Genomic DNA, 17,500 nt, shown 5'->3' with positions numbered 1-17,500 from the left:
TGACAGTGTAGTGGGTGCTTTTTATGTGCCTCCAGCATGAGGGCCTGTCAGGTGGCATTGGCATTGCCCATGCTTAAATGGTACTTTTTACATGCCACTGGTACAGAAGCCAGAGGCACATAAAAGCACCCATTACACTCTCAGAGTGGTTGGCACTAGGAAGGGCATCCAGCTGTAGAAAACCATGCCAAATCAGACTGGAGTCTTGTGCAGCCTTCCAACTTACCAGCCTTGGCCAATCCATCCAACCCATGCCAGCATGGACAATGGACGTTAAATGATGATGATACTGATGATGATGATGACGTATATATAAATGTTTAGTGATTAAAAGGTCATGAATGGCCATGGTATTGCACTTAAAAAGTTACCCTCCGAGTCACAAGTCTGGGCAAGGTTGTTTTATGGAAGACCAGCAGTCGCCCATGCATACCAGCTTCCCCTCTCCACACCACTGATGTTATCCAAGGGAAAGGCAAAGGTTGATACAGCTTGGCACCAGTGATGTCACTACTTATTCCTGCAGCTGAGTGAACTGAAGCAACATGAAATAAAGTGTCTTGCTCAAGAACACAAAACACAGCCCAATCTAGGATTCAAACTCACTACCTTGTGTTTGTGATCACCTGTGAATGTTTTATATTTTCATGAGCCTTCTATTTGTACTTTGGCTCTATACACAATCCCATTCTCAAGACATTTTCCTTCTAACAGACAGGAGGTCTCATCTTTGCAATTGCAATTCCTTGGATTAGAATCAGCACTGGCTATTTGTAATTATTTTAATGTTGTGTTGGCTATGTGTGTGAAGGTATATGGCTTAGTGGTATTGGGTGTTGCACTCACAATTGTGAGACTGTGGGTTCAATTCCCGGACCAAGTGTTGCATTGTGTTCTTGAGCAAAGCACTTCATTTCATGTTGCTCTGCAATCATTTTAACATTTGGCATGTGACATGCATTGTACCTATACAGGTGTCATTGATCTGATGAGGGGAGTGATCATTGTAAACATTTGATCACTATAGACAAATCATTTGTGTGGTTGTGTGGAAAGAAATTGTCAAACTCTCATGCATCGTCTAATGACAGGGGAGTCCATTATATATATACATATATATATATATATATATATATATAAATTTCGTTTGGGGATTCGGTTTGCAAGATTCTTTATGTGAGTTCATGTGTTGAAGCATATTTTGTTGCAAGACACAACGAAAGAAAAAAAAGAAATATGTGGAAATTTTACCGGTGAGCATGTTAAATTATAAGGCACAAAAAGAAAATGACACTCCCCACTCTCAGCAATACACATATATATATATATATATATATATAGATAGATAGATATAGATGCATGTGTGTTTGTGCAATGGACTTCTTTTCAAATCCACATACAGGTTTTTGGTCAGCCTGGGGTTGTAGTTGAAGACACTTGACCGAGGTGTCATGCAGTGAGTCTGAACCTGAAATTAAATGGGCATGAAAAAAATTTCTTAGCACACAACTATACCTACATCATTATTTCAATTTTTAAATTTAGTTTGAGATATATACATTCACACTCTGATGCCAATAAAGAAACACATACACATACACACACATACACATAAACATATGCACTTAAGCATATAGTATACATACACATGTAACTGTACGCATACATAGATACACACAGAAATATTTGTGCCACACATGTAAATTTTGTTTGCATGTATGTATGTATGTATGTATGTATGTATGTATGTATGTATGTATGTATGTACGTATGCATGCAGTATATATGTATGTAAGTAAGTATGCATGCAGCATGTATGTTTGTATGTATGTATGCATACAGCATGTATGTAAGAATGTCTGTATTTATGTATGTATATACGAATGCATGTATGCAGATATATATATGTATATATATATTCACACACATATATATCTAGACGCAAATACATACAGATATGCACTTACACACACAAGTACATTAACACACAAATACACACACACACACACACACACACATATATACACAAACGGCTGACATCTTATTTAGTTCAAGAAAATAAAGACAGCAAACAAGCATCAACATAAAAGAAAAAAAGTACAATAGAATCCAGTAAAATCTTTACCAAAATTGAATGTTGTAGTTTAAGTATTCTCTATTATCTCAAGAAATATTAACCTTATTGACATCATTATCGTCTGTAAAATTGATTTAAATACAAGCAAGATACTCTAAGCTAGTGCCAAATTTTGGCCCACTTATCATTGAGACATTGCACAATAGTTGTAATGGTTGTTCTAAAGGTTTATCCTTATCATTATTATTCTCATTATTACTATTATTAATATTATTATTATTATTATTATTATCTCATCATCATCATTATCATCATATATTGTTAATATTATTATCACTATTATTTATAGGAATAAAAATATCAAGAACAAAAACAAAATAACATTAATAATGACGATGATGATTATCATCATCGTCATAGTCATTGTTATTATTATTATTATTATTATTATTATTATTATTATTATTATTATTATCATCATTATTATTATTGTTATTAGTTCCTCCACTTTATTCTCATTATTATTCATTATTATTAAGTGATTATTATCATTATTCATTATATACTATTTTTAATATTATTATTATAAGTATTATTATTTTGAATAATGATGTTATTATTAATCATTATTATTATTATTATTATTATTATTATTATTATTATCATTATCATTATTATTATTATTATTATTGTCGTCATTACTAACATTATTGTCTTCATCCAAAATCATTTTAATGAGATTTTTACAAATGATGTCATTTAATTTTTAATTTGAATGTATAATTTTAATGTGAGTTTAAGTATATGTAATTATGGCTGATTGCCTGTATGATTAGGCTATGTGTCATTATTATTAGTTTTTTTATTATTATTATTATTGCATGTATATGGTGTGTGATTTTGTGTGTATGTGTATGTGAGAGAGAGAAAGAAAGGGGAAAGAGATGAAGAAAGAAATAGGAAGAGAGCATATGTGTGTATATATGTGTGCATCTTCATGGGTATACGTGCATGTGTGCATGTGTGTGTGTGCATGTGTGTGCACATGTGTGTGCACACGTGTGTATGCATGCATGTGTATGCAAGAAAGTACATACAAGTGAGCAAAGGTACATGGGAAAAACCCAGAGCAAATATAATTTTAATATTAGCCAGTGTCTGTATATGTATGCGTATTTGTGTATATGTATATATATGTATGTGTATCTGTATATATATATTTGTGTATATGTATATATATATATATATATATATATATATGTATGTGTGTATGCATGTGTGTGTGTGAGTGTGTGCTTCTAACTTTTACAGTTACTATTTATATCATAAAATAACACAAGTAAGTCTGCATGTGTGTTGAAATGTATAAATGTACACATGTGTGCCTCTATATGTACGTGTGAATGTGCATGAGTGTGTGTGTGTGTGTACGTTCACTATAAATTATACTGTTATGTCATCAATCTATATTTTCCCCCCTGCTGCTGGTATAACTCAGTGAATTTCCGAGAATACACTAAATAGCCCTCTTCCATCTTGTCATCTTCTCAGCTGGATTTTCTATCACTACCCCCTAACCCACTGTGTACAAATAATTCATTCTAAAAACCCGATCTGTCTTAATTGCCGCCAGTGTATCTTCCAGAGTAACAGAGTATCTGTTGGATAATTAACATGATCCGTGACTGCGACAAGTAATCAGTAATCACATCCAAGTACTGTGATAAGCAATTAGTTATTCTGTTACTGCTAGTATCTACTTCTACTAAATAACCTGCCAGAAATGACAGCTAAATCCCCTCAAGTTACACCCTACCATTTAAAAATACGGAAAGGATAATGTAGTTCAAAATGCTGCCTTCTTTTATTTTTTTAACTTGTTTCTCTCATTGGAATGTGGCCATACTATCTCACCAAGTTGAAAGTTAGTCAAAGATATTGACTCCAGTTCTTATTTTTAAGTCAGACATTTATTGATTTCTGTTTGTCAAGCTACTAAGTTATGGCACATAAACAATGAGCACTGTTTGTGGTTTCCGTGGAGTAGTATTAGTATTGCACTGGTTTGGTCACGTGATATAGATGGATATGGACTGATCCATAAAGAAGTGTCAATCACTCAAAATGGATGGAGCTCATGGAAGAGAGAGACCCAAAAAGACATGGGATGGAATACCGAAAGATGATCTCAGGACACTGAGCCATACTGAAAAAGATCTGTCCCCTACAGCAGAATTGTTAATGCCACTGTCCCTACTGCAGAGAACTGGCCTGCAAGAGCCCTTTGTCAGTATTTTTTAAAAAGCATTTGTATCAGCACTATGTAAAAAGCACCCATGCCAGTACCACATAGACGCATCGATGTTGGTGTGATGCAAAATGTCATTTGCTCAAAATCCTTTCTTTGGAAGGTGACACCACCCTTCTTGTGCATGCATGAAAATTTTCGTACCGTTTGATCACATCAGTTCCCAGCTTTTACTCCTAGAGTACAGCCATATAATGTGTGCTCGTCGGATTTTCTCTTTTCACTGAACACATTGAGCAGAGATATTGCATCAAATTTTGTCAAAAGCTTGGTGATACTTAGGCTTAACTCTTTTGTTACTGTATTTATTTTGAGATGCTCTGTGTTTCATTCAATTAATTTTAAATACAACAAAGAATTTAATAAAAGAACTTAGTTATCATTAAGCTGGTGTTGGGAACATAAATTGTGACTAAGGTTTGATGGAAGATTTTAATTCAATACTTATGAAAACAAGACATTTGTTCTACAGAGCCAGAGGCGGTTTTGGCCAGGTTGGTATCAAAAGGGTTAAACACCCAGAAGATTCAGCAGGCCATTGGCGATGATGCCATGAGCAAAACTCAGATCAAGGAGTGTATAATCGCTTCACATATGGCCGCACTTCAGTGGAGAGCGAGGCACATCTAAGCAGGCCAATCACAAGCTGAAACGAGGAGCCAATTGTATTGAGAAGGTTCAGTGAATAGTCATGGAAAACTATCATGTAACAATCCAGGAAATTGCTCTCGAAGTGGGAATAAGCACAGGATCAGTGCATTTCTTTTTAACGGAGGCTTTGTGCATGTAATGAGCGTCAGCGAAATTCGTCCCCAGGGTGCTGGTGAAGTAGCAGAAACAACTCTGCATGGAAATTACTCAGGATATGCTGGACTGTACAAGCCATGGCTCAAACTTCATAAAGAGCATCATCACTGGTTTATAGTATCTACTCGGTGCGTTCGTTCATCTTGTGAGAAAGCGAAAATCTGATTAGGGCACACTACACATCTGTACACTAGGCATAGCAGCCAGGAACCAATGCCGTCTTCCGGTACGAAACTTTTCACACAAGTGCAGGAAAGGTGACGTCACCTCCCACCCAAAGGATTTTGCCCATGCGGTGTTAGTTTTGGCAGAAAAAATAAGTCGGATACTTTTTTAACTCATCTCGTATATCTATGTAGACACACGCACTCACAATAACATACATGCACACACGCGCACACACACGCACGTGCGCGCACATGCACAGACACGCACACATGAATTCATTGTGTATCTCGTAAAAGTTAGCAGGCCAAATCTTCGAAGTAACTGTTACCTCTCTTTTAAAACTTTTATTAACATGTACTCTACTAAAACGTATCAAGTAATTCTCTCATTTAATGTTAAATTGTTTTGGTATATAATTTGGCATAAAAATCTATCTAAATAGACAACACACTCTCACTCAACACCCCCTCTCTCTCATTTACATACACAAATACAATTATCATTATCATAAAGTATCAATAGATACAAGATTCGATTAATCTTACACCATCTTACATGGAAACTTACTTAAGATCTTTTCGGTTTGAACGGCAGTTTTTAACATAATTTCTAGGTAACTAAAAAATTTTAACTTCGTATACTGGTAGAATGTGTTTATAAAACATTTTTTTCTCTTGGCTTTATTGAGAAAATTCTATAGTTTGTAAGATATTTGTTGTTTTTTTCTTCAATTTCTGCAATTTCAACCAATCAGTGACGTCTATTGAGGTGACAAACATTCTGTGCCGTATGAATATGTCCCTCGTTTAAGAAACAGATTGGGTTTATTTACATATGTGAAGGAAAAAAGATACCGTTCCCCCACCCCTAACCCTAACTAACCCTAACCCTAACTAACCCTAACCCTAAAGGAGATTGAATTGCAATAGATCGATTTTAGGGTCATAATTATAGGTGACAATTTCATATGACACCGCTAGAAAAAACTGCCGTTCAAACCGAAATGATCCCTTACTTATCTCCCTTAAATTACACTATACTATTTTAGAAGGTAGTCTAAGTATTTTGCAGTCTTTGTAAGTACTATTTTGAGTCTTGTGACTCATAAGGAGGCACACCTGGTTTCCATTGCGTACAAGCAACCGACGTCATGACATTACCCTTGAATAGAACAGTAATCCATCGTAGGGTTTACTCCCTTACAGGTGACTGAACTAGAACAACATGAAAATAAACGTTTTCCTCAGGAACATCATGCACTGTCTGACCTGGGTACGCGGCTGTCTTATCAGCATTACAGGACGCCCACCCACCCCACCCAGACAAATCAATGCCCTAAATCTTGTAGTATTTTATTTATTGACAGCAAACCATAGATTCGAATTGGGCTCCTGGACCCATTAGCGCCCTCTGATATTCTGGAATGATCTATAAGTACTCTACAGGTAACTACGATTTTGTTAAATGACCATTACAGGAACAGGATAGACTGATGAACGGTGGTTTCTTTTTTTTTTTTTTTTTTTTGGAATGCGAGGGGACTTTTATCCTGTCTTGATGTTCACCCTGATTCCTGACACTTGACACGTTGTGTCTGTAACAAAAGAAAGGGCTTCTTTATGTGTTGGAAAATAACTTATTTGTTACATAAATAGGAAAGGTGTTCATACAATACAATTAACAGAATCATTTTGATGAAATAGTGTAATCTGACACATACAGAAAATCTTCGTTAAAGATTTAACATTTGGGATAATTTTATTCATCAAATGGATGGGAGCACTCCGTCGGTTACGACGACGAGGGTTCCGGTTGATCCGAATCAACGGAACAGCCTGCTCGTGAAATTAACGTGTAAGTGGCTGACCACTCCACAGACACGTGTACCCTTAACGTAGTTCTCGGGGATATTCAGCGTGACACAGAGAGTGACAAGGACGGCCCTCTGAAATACAGGTACAACAGAAACAGGAAGTAAGAGTGAGAGAATGTTGTGGTGAAAGAGTACAGCAGGGATCATCACCATCCCCTGCCGGAGCCTCGTGGAGCTTTAGGTGTTTTCGCTCAATAAGCACTCACAACGCCCGGTCTGGGAATCGAAATCGTGATCCTATGACCGCGAGTCCACTGCCCTAACCACTGGGCCATTGCGCCTCCGATTCATCAAATACATATTCAGGTGCCCCAGTGTGCCTTCTTCAATTACTCCAGGTTGAATCTGCAGCTATGAAAACGGCTATAAGGGAAGTGTACACCATCTGACCCAAGACACTCTAAATATGGCGTGAATGCAGAACGTCATAGCAACTCTGATATCTGCAACACTACGAAATTTCACTGTATTTATAGGCTGCGTTGATGGAGAGTCTAGACGAGCCACTGAACTATCACATGAACAACGACCGCTCTTTGGGTAAAACCTCGGTTGTGCACATGATTGAATTGTGATTTCTAAGTGGCAAACCGTGGGATCAAATTCAATGCTATATGTTCATTCTAGTGTCCCTTAAATCCACGGGCTTTATTACCTGGATAGTAGTGTAGTGGGTTTAACTCTTTGATTTTGAGCTGATCCTGATCTACAAGCTTTAGACATTTCAGGCCCCTACACCTGTTGGATCCCTAAACGCGTTAAACCTCCAGGCAACTGCCTTTGTTTTAAGATGGCACACTCTGGGGATCGAAACCATGATTACAAGAAAGGATTGTGAGTGCCACACTCTAACCATTAGGCCTTGTGGCTTCACTTTGTAATCCTAGATACATCTATGATCATGAAAGATACATCTACGAGGGGTGTATGGAAAGTGTTGAGCCTCAATAAAGCAAAACATGATACAAGACTTCGGATGATTTAATTTTCAACATTGTTCCACTCGATGGCTGAACACTTTCTCCAGCGGTGCTGAAGCGCCATTATCCCGGCGTAGAAGAACTCTTTTGTTTGAGACTCCAAGAAATTTCTAACGGCATTATTAATGCCATTATCACTGGCAAAATGGTGACCATCCAGGGCTTTTTTTCATTTTGGAGAATAGATGAAAGTCAGAAGGGGGTAAGTCTGGCGAATAAGGCTGATGGGGAACAAGTTCGTATCCACAATCACGAATTGTTGTCATGGCAACGTCTGACATGTGGGCTGGATCATTGTCGTGATGAAAAAGGACTCTTCTGGTGAGCATTCCCGGCCTTTTTACTTTGATTGTCTCTCGGAGGCGTTTCAGTAGCTGAGAATAATACAGCCCTGTCACGGTGTGACCCTTTTCAAGGTAATCGATCAGCAAGACACCTTGAGAATCCTAAAAAAAACAAACACCATGACCTTGCCATTTGAAGGAATGTCCCTGGCCTTCTTTGGGGTAGGCGAAGATGTGTGCTTCCACAGCTATGATTGTTTTTTGGTTTCAGGCTGGTAGTGATGAACCCAAATTTCGTCCATAGTAATGAAACGAGCAAGAAAATTCTCTTCATCAGCTTCAAACAGTTCCAGATTGCTCGTGGACAAAGTTCACCTGGTGCATTTCTGTTCAAGAGTCAAAAGGTGAGGGACCCACCTTGCGGAAACCTTTAAGAACCCAAATTCTTTTGTCACAATGTTGTCTGCTCTTTCAGTTGAGATGCCCAGTCTCTCGGTTATCTGATGACATAATATTCAGCGATCTTGCATAATCATGCCAAGAGCAATGCCAAGGTTGTCCTTGGTGGTTGCAGTTGGAGGTCTCTCTGGTCTGGGATCATATTCCACACTCTCCCTGCCATCCTTGAATCCATTTACCCAGCGTTTGACTGTTGCATATGATGGAGCATTGTCTGTTAAGGTTCTCACCATATTTTCATGGATTTCTGATGGAGTCATGCCTTTCAAATGAAGGTACTTTATGACAGCACGATACTCAGTTTTTTCCTTTTCCTTGTAACCTCGACACTTGTTTATTCAAAAATCTGTAACAAAAAAAAAAGTTTAAATATCAGAATCATGAAAATGAACAAGAATACTCCGAAAAGACTGTACTTACCAGAAAAAATTGTTTCAGCTATCTAGCAGCCCCGTTACTAGGTTAGGCTCAAAACTTTTCAAACACCCTCTCGTATATCTGACCATAAAAGACAGCAAGTCACAGATAGGACGTCTTTAATCGTAGATCAATGAATCAGTGATAATCTGGGGCTAAACCACGACAACATCAACGACAATAACATCATCATCTCTTCAGAAATAAAGGAAACTAACAGTTTCCTTTAAGTAAACGGTGATCAATTGCTGAGCTAGCAAAGTAGAATCTTGTCATCACTTTATCAGCTTCATAGTAGACATCAGAACATAACAGCTTTGCTCAGAAGGCACATCGCTGTAATTAAAGCTATTATTCTATTATTTATAGAAAGTGGTAACAAATAAACAAATAAATTAACAAAAAAAAAAATTATGGTGTTTCCAGAACTATTTTTGCCTTTTCTTTCCTTTTGGTTTCATGCTTTCTCTTCTTTTTACTTTTTTTTTTTTTTTTTTGCAGGGAGGTGATGCAGTGTTCTGGGAAATTTTTTGTGGGCGTTTTAGGGAATGAGTAAGAGAGAGAGAGAGAGAGAGAGAGAGAGAGAGAGAGAGAGAGAGAGAGAGAGAGAGAGAGAGAGAGAGAGAGAGATGATGATGATGAGAGAGAGAGTGTTTGGAGAAGAGAAGATGGCGTAAGACAGGTATTGGCAAAGGAACTGTCTTTTAATTAATAGTTTTCTTCAAGAATGAAATAAAATGAGTTCATTGTCTTATTAATTCAGTTGGCCAAATTTCTCCAAAGAACTGAAGGTTTTAACACTAAAACTGATATGACTGACGTTGAACTTGAGATGACTTCAAGGTATTCCAGTAAAATTGGTAAAAATAAACTAATTGTTTTGAGTGAGTTTTTTTTTTCTTTCTTTCTCCTTTATCTCAAGCCTAATTTTTTCTCCCTTTCTTCCTTTCCCTTTCTTTTTTACTTTCTTCTGATTAATATGGTTTTTCTTTTTCCTCTTTTACATTTCTTTTCTGTTTCCATATTCTTCAGTGCTACTTTTTTTTTCCAGGTTTTCTTTTTATTATGTTTGTGTTTGTATTACTTTTAAGTACAAATAGCTTATACAAGCACAAACATACACACGTATGCACACACACACGCAAATATATAAGTTATGTATGTATGCATGGGTGTATGTATGTATGTATATGTATGTATGTATATGTATGTAAGGACATAGTCATTCGAATAGATAACTTAGTGGTGGTCTGTGTGTGCAAAAAGGACCGAGAAAATGAAAAACAAATGAAGGAACTTAAATAAAATATCTATGTGTATGTACGTGTGTGTATTTATGTGTGTATGTATCTATGAATGTAGGATTGTGTCTATGGTTACATACATATGTACACACATATACGTATACGCACAAACACATACATGCATATACACACATACTCACTAATAATAATTTCCAATGTGTATTCATATTATTTTGTGTAATGTAGGAGACGGCAATATAAAGTGGGTGATAGAGCGGCAGTTGGAGAATTAAAATGAGAGACTCTTGTCCTCTCCAGCTGTAGCTAAATGTTCGTCCACCCCCCTCTCTCTCTCTCTCTATCTATCTATCTACCTACCTATCTATCTTTTTTTTTCCGACCCCTTTTGATCGGAATTTTACATTTGTTTCCTTTTTTTCCCCTTATTCTTTTTCCATCTTCGTAAAGAAAAGCTCTACATTTGTATTTGTCCACTCTGTGTTCAGCCGTGTGTGGCCAATAAAGAAAGTTATCTATCCATCTATCTATCTATCTATCTGACAATCCGTCCATCCACCCACCCATTCCTCCATCCGTTTGTCTGTCTATCTATCTATCTATCTATCTATCTATCTATCTATCTATCTATCTATCTATCTATCTATCTATCTATCTATCTATCTATCTATCTTTCTATCTATCTATCATCTATCTATCTACCTACCTACCTACTTATCTATCCATCTATCTATCACACGTGCAAAGTAAACAAGAAAAATTGATCTCTGTTTATTCTGAAAATGAATATTCAGGTGTTCAATCAACTGAACCAGCTGTTCATTGAACTAGCATGAAAACCGCAGTGTATTCCATAGGCATGTGTACCCTTAATACAACTCATGCATGTGACAAGAACATTAAAATTAGAGACACAAACCATCCGGCGAACTTCCACATAACCACCATCTACCCATCTTCCTCCACAAGGCTCAAACTAATCTTGAGGCTACGAAACCAGCAATTTGTTACTACGAATGAAATTGAATTCTTAAACATTTGACCAAGTTGCAGCAACTATACACACGCATTGCACATTACATAATGTTTCTTCATTGTTATGTAACTATTTCGACACTTCGTTAAAACACGTGTATATCCTATAGAACACTGAATACCACACCCGTTTTCTGGTTATTGTATATACGTATCTACAGTGGAATGTGTGCTTGCGTGCATGCGTGTGTGTGTGTGTGTTTGTGTGTGTGTGTGTGTGTGTGTGTGTGTGTGTGTGTGTGTGTGTGTGTGTGTGTGTGTGTGTGTGTGTGAGCGCGTGCAGGTAAGCATGCATGTCAGCAGACATGAGAATTAAACTACAGGTTTCTCTCTGTCAAGAAAAAAGACACCAGTCTGACTAGTTTCAGCTTTTGTTAGAGCTTCGTCAGAAATCTCTTTATTCTGTAGTCGTCGCTGAGTTGGTGTCACGTAAAAAGCACCTTTCGAGCATTAGGCCTCACGGAAGCAAAGAGGCTGAGCTCCTTTCAAGTGTTCGACCCCACGGAGGCAATGACCGAGACGTTTGGCATTAGGTCGTGCTTGAAATGAAGACTCATCAAGTCGAGCAAAACCGCAGTCATGGCGGATACCAGTGTCATGTGGTACGTAAAAGCACCAATTTACACTCTCGGAGTGGCTGGCCGTAGAAACCAAATCGGACTGGAGTCTGGTGCAGCCTCCCAGCTTGCCAGCCCTGGTCAAACCGTCCAAGCTATGCCAGCATGGACAACAGATATTAAATGATGATGATGACGACGACCAAATACACTCTACACAACTGTACAAGCAATTGTAAGCTGAATTACAAATTTGATTAGCAGAAGTGCTACACCGTAGAAATGTAGGGGAAAATTATGAACATGTGTTTTCAGTTTTTTTGGCAGTGAGACTAAATGGGTTCTTTCCATTGTTAAAACAATGGGGAAGTGTGGTTATGACGATGATGAGGATCATCATCATCATCAACAGCATCGTCATCGTCGTTGTCATGTTGTTGCTGACGTTGTTTAGCCCCAGGTCAGTCTTACACAAACAGACAACATATAGTCAAAGACTTGCCAGCTGTAACCATCTTATCTTTTCGTATATCTAAGCCTACTATGTTTAATGTGTCCTTCCTTTTCTTCAGAGTGGTTGAGTGTAATTTGAAGGGTGTTTAGCTATGTCCAGCAACTACATAGTTGTTTTCAGAAGCTCTTTGATGTTGATAATGGTGGTGGGAGCTGAGGAGAGTAGTGTGCAATATTATGAGGGTGGTAAATGGTAACACTAGTAGTGACTGTATTCACCGCATGGTCATGACTTTTGCTGTACTCACAGTACGGTGGTGGTGGTGGTGGCAGTGATGGTGGTGGTGGTGGCAGTAGAGATGGGGGCGGGGCGGTGGTAGTGGCGGCAGTAGGGGTGGTGACGGTGGTGATGGTGGTAGTAGTGGTGGTGGCGGCGTTGGTAGTGGTGATAGTGACAGTGGTGGTGATGGCAGTGGTGGCTGAAAAGGAGAAAGGTGGCAGTAACAAATGCATTAATTATTTGCATTACATTGTGTTAAATACTAAATTATTTATATTCCTTTCTACTATAAGCACAGGACCTGATATTTGGGGTGGGGAGGGGATAAGTCGATTACATCAACCCCAGTGTTTCACCGGTATTTATTTGCCGACCCTGAAAGGATGAAAGGCAAAATCGACCCCAGCAGCATTTGAACTCAGAACGTAAAGACATATTAAATTATTTATATTATCTTGGGGCTGAAAAGGGCGGCGAGCTCGCAGAATCGTTAGCATGCCGGGGAAAATACTTTTGCGGTATTTTGTCCATCTTCACGTTCTGAGTTCAAATTCCATCAAGCTCAACTTTGCCTTTCATCCTTTTGGGGTCGATTAGATAAGCACCAGTTATGCACTAGGATCGATATAATGGACATAGTCCTTTCTTGCAAATTTGAGGTCTTGTGCTTCCAGTAAAAAGGATTATTTTGGGGCTGAAGTAAAGCAGCAGGCTGGCTGAATCATTAACACAAAGGCGGCGAGCTTGGCAGAAACGTTAGCACACCGGGCGAAATGCTTAGCGGTATTTCGTCTGCCGTTACGTTCTGAGTTCAAATTCCGCTGAGGTCGACTTTGCCTTTCATCTTTTCGGGGTCGATTAAATAAGTACCAGTTACGCACGGGGTCGATATAATCGACTTAATCCGTCTGTCTGTCCTTGTTTGTCTCTTCTGTGTTTAGCCCCTTGTGGGTAGTAAAGAAATAGGTATTTCGTCTGCCGTTACGTTCTGAGTTCAAATTCCGCCGAGGTCGATTTTGCTTTTCGTCCTTTCGGGGTCGATAGATTAAGTACCCGTTATGCACTAGGGTCGATGTAATCGATTTAATGTCCTCGTTTGTCCCCTCTATGTTTAAGCCCCTTGTGGGCAATAAAGAAATATGAATCATTAGCACACAAGGAAAAATGCTTAACAGTATTTTATTTCTCAATACATTCTGAGTTCAAATGCTGCCGAAGTGACTTTGCTTTTCAACCTCCTGGGGTTGATAAAATAATTACCAGTTGAGCTCTGTCCCCTCCCTCAAATTTCAGACCTTGTGTCTATAATAGAAAAGATTATTGTTGGGCTGAAGGTGATTAGCTGGTAGAATCAGCATGCTGGGTGAAATGCCAAGTGGCCTTTTGTCTGCTTTTACGTTCTGAGTTCAAACTCCATCAAAGTCAACTTTGCATGTCATTATTTCAGGGTCAATAAAGTAAGTACCAGTCAAGTACTAGGAATGATGTAATCGACTTCCCCCTCCCCTCAAAAACTGTTGGCCTTGTGCCAAAGTTTGAAACCATTATTGTTGGTCTTGACAGGATTTGATACTAGACAGATAGATAGATAGATAGATAGATAGATAGATAGATAGATAGATAGATAGATAGATAGATAGATAGATAGATAGATAGATAGATAGATAGATAAATGGGGAGAGAGAGAATATCTGTGCGCGTGAATATGTTCATGCATGGAAGAGCAAAAGAAATAGTGGAAAAAGAAGACGAGTAATACTAGAGATACAATAAAAGAAAGCAAGAACGTGAAAGAAGACAAGGGAGAAGAGAAAGAGAAAGAAGAAGAGAGAAAAGAGAGAGAAGTAGGGAAAGAGAGATGGGGAGGGTGTGGATACATTAAACTGTCATTAAATTTGAACAATGAAGAAAATTAAATATACATTATCTCCATTGATTCAACTCATTACGTAACTCCTCTTTCTTCTCCCCTCTTCACCAACTCCTCCCCTTTTTATCATACTGTCCCCCCTTCTCCTCTTACTACCACTACTACTACTCTCTTTTCTTCCTTCTTTTTCTATATTTTCTTTCATTTTCACTGATACTATTTTCTTTAATTTTTCTCTTTTCATCTTTCTTTTTAGTTTTTATTTATTTTTTCATATTGTTTTGTTTGTTTTGCTTTTATTATCTACTTCTTTTTCTTTAGTCAAACTCTTAAGTTTTCTATATCTTTGTCTTCTATTTTTCTTCTTTTGATTTTGTCTTCTTAATAGTTCTTCTACCTTCTTTAACATCTTTTTTTTTTAAGAAAAAGCTCTTTCTTTCTTTGTTTTCTTATTAGTTTGTCATTTTTTTATCTAATAATTTCTTCTCTTTGATTTCTCATTTCTTTATATCTCTCCCTGTTTCTTTGCTACCCCTTTTCTGTTTTATTTTTCTTATTTCCATCCATCCATCCATCCATCAAGCTATCATCTTTCTTTTTTCTATCTATCTATCTATCTATCTATCTATCATCATCATCATCATCATCATCATCATCACCATCATCATCATCACCATCATCATCATTCAACGTCCATTTTCCATGCTGGCATGTGTTGGATAGTTTGGCAGGAGCTGGCAAGCCAGAGGACTGCACCATGCTCTTTTGTCTGCTCTGGCATAGTTTCTATGGCTGGATGCCCTTTCCAGCACAAACCACTTTACAGAGTGAACTGAGAGTTTTTTCTTTATGTGACACCAGAACCTGTGAGGGAAGAATAGATTGAGAAAGATGGATTTATGCCAGACACAGAAACAGGTGTCTTATTGAAGAGGGGATAAATGGCAACCCTAGTTAGAGGAGAGAAAGAGAGAGAATAGTGGTGAAGATATGCATGTATATGAATTAATCATTCTATCTACCTTCCTACATGCCTATCTTTCTACCTATCTATCTATTATCCATCTATATATCTATCTATTTATCTATCTATCTATTACATACATATAAGAGGGATGACAACTACGTGGACAACCCTTATGCTAGAAGTAGATCCGCTATGGTCTTACCACTAAGAAAGGAATGTTCTCAAGAAAATTTAGCAAACGCCAGAACATAAGCGAGCAAGACAAATGAAAAGAAACAAAAATATAAATTAATCATAGACATGTTTTGCTATCAACAGTTACACAATTTTACTTACACAATTGTCTGTAGCTCTTCGGTATGATCGTCATTACAAATATAATTTTCAGAACTATACATAAAGTGTCCACATGAGATTGAACATGTATACAATTCTATCAATTACACCTGGGGTTATCTTTCAAAAGTCCTTGTTTTGGTGCGCTAAAATACTGGAAATAATTCTCTGCAGTAAATTTTACTGGTTAGAGAACATACTTATTTAAATTTAAATTTAAAATTTATCTTTTTATATTTATCTATCTATCTATCTATCTATCTATCTATCTATCTATCTATCTATCTATCAATCTATCTATCTGCCTGCCTGTCTGTCTGTCCAACTTCCTTCCCACAATATTTGACAGAGTAATCTAAATGCTAAAGAGTTAAGAGAACATTATATGAAGTGATTTACAGTTAACTAGTAGTATCTCACTACATTCACACATTCCCACATTCACATTCTCATGGAGTCATCTTTATCTTTGAGCCATCCATGATTAAATAAACAATTATCAGTGATATTCTTTTTAAATTAGAAAGTCTCTAACAAGGTGTCAATCCACTTATTATAAGGGACTATGAAGAAGGAGAAATTAAAGTGGAAGAAATGAATTTACTTTGGTCTTGAAAGAGTTTTGGTCATAAGGTTAGGGTTAGGGTTAGGGTTAGGGAGATGAAAGTGAGGTCTAATATCTGGCAGTTTAAGGAAAAAGCTACGTTCACAGAAAGACTATCTTATTCATGGAAGCACAACGGCATTTGGATAAAGACACTATGAGTTTTAAGACAGGTGGGATGGTACAAAGTGATCCAGAACTAAGAGAGAAAGTTCATCAGTAATAACCAAGTGCGGTCCCAGGAATTTTCTGAAGGGAGAGCACAAAGTGAGAAGGGAATGCAATGCCAAGAGGAAAGGGTGTCCATCTCAGGCCCCATCTTAGGTCCACCCCTGATAACAGAAGAAAAGACTAAGACCAGCAATGTCATGTCAATGTGACAAGGGTTGCAGAGTTGAAGCAAGAGAAGGACCAATCAAATTAGAAACTCGTGGTTGAGGTGATCCAAGTGACAAGATGGTGCACCTGCCCATGTATGGCAACAGTATTCCATACAAGGATGGACTATAGACTTGTAAAGAAACATGATGGCCTTGGATGTGGGGTAGTCCCAAACTTATGGGAAATACACCTACTAACTGAGTGAATGTAACAACCCCCAAAAAGACCAGATAAGAAAGCAAGGCCAAGCAATTTTAAAGAAGACTATTCTTCAAGTGGTTTGACAGTTTTACCTTGTGATACCCCAGGCCAATAATTCATGTAAATGGCAGGAAGATAGGGTTCCTGTTTCCTATTGAAAGACATAAGTTTGATCTTTCCA

Source organism: Octopus sinensis, linkage group LG3 (genome assembly GCF_006345805.1).
Source record: "Octopus sinensis linkage group LG3, ASM634580v1, whole genome shotgun sequence".
Classification (NCBI taxonomy): domain Eukaryota; kingdom Metazoa; phylum Mollusca; class Cephalopoda; order Octopoda; family Octopodidae; genus Octopus; species Octopus sinensis.
Note: the sequence above shows the minus strand (reverse complement) of the source record.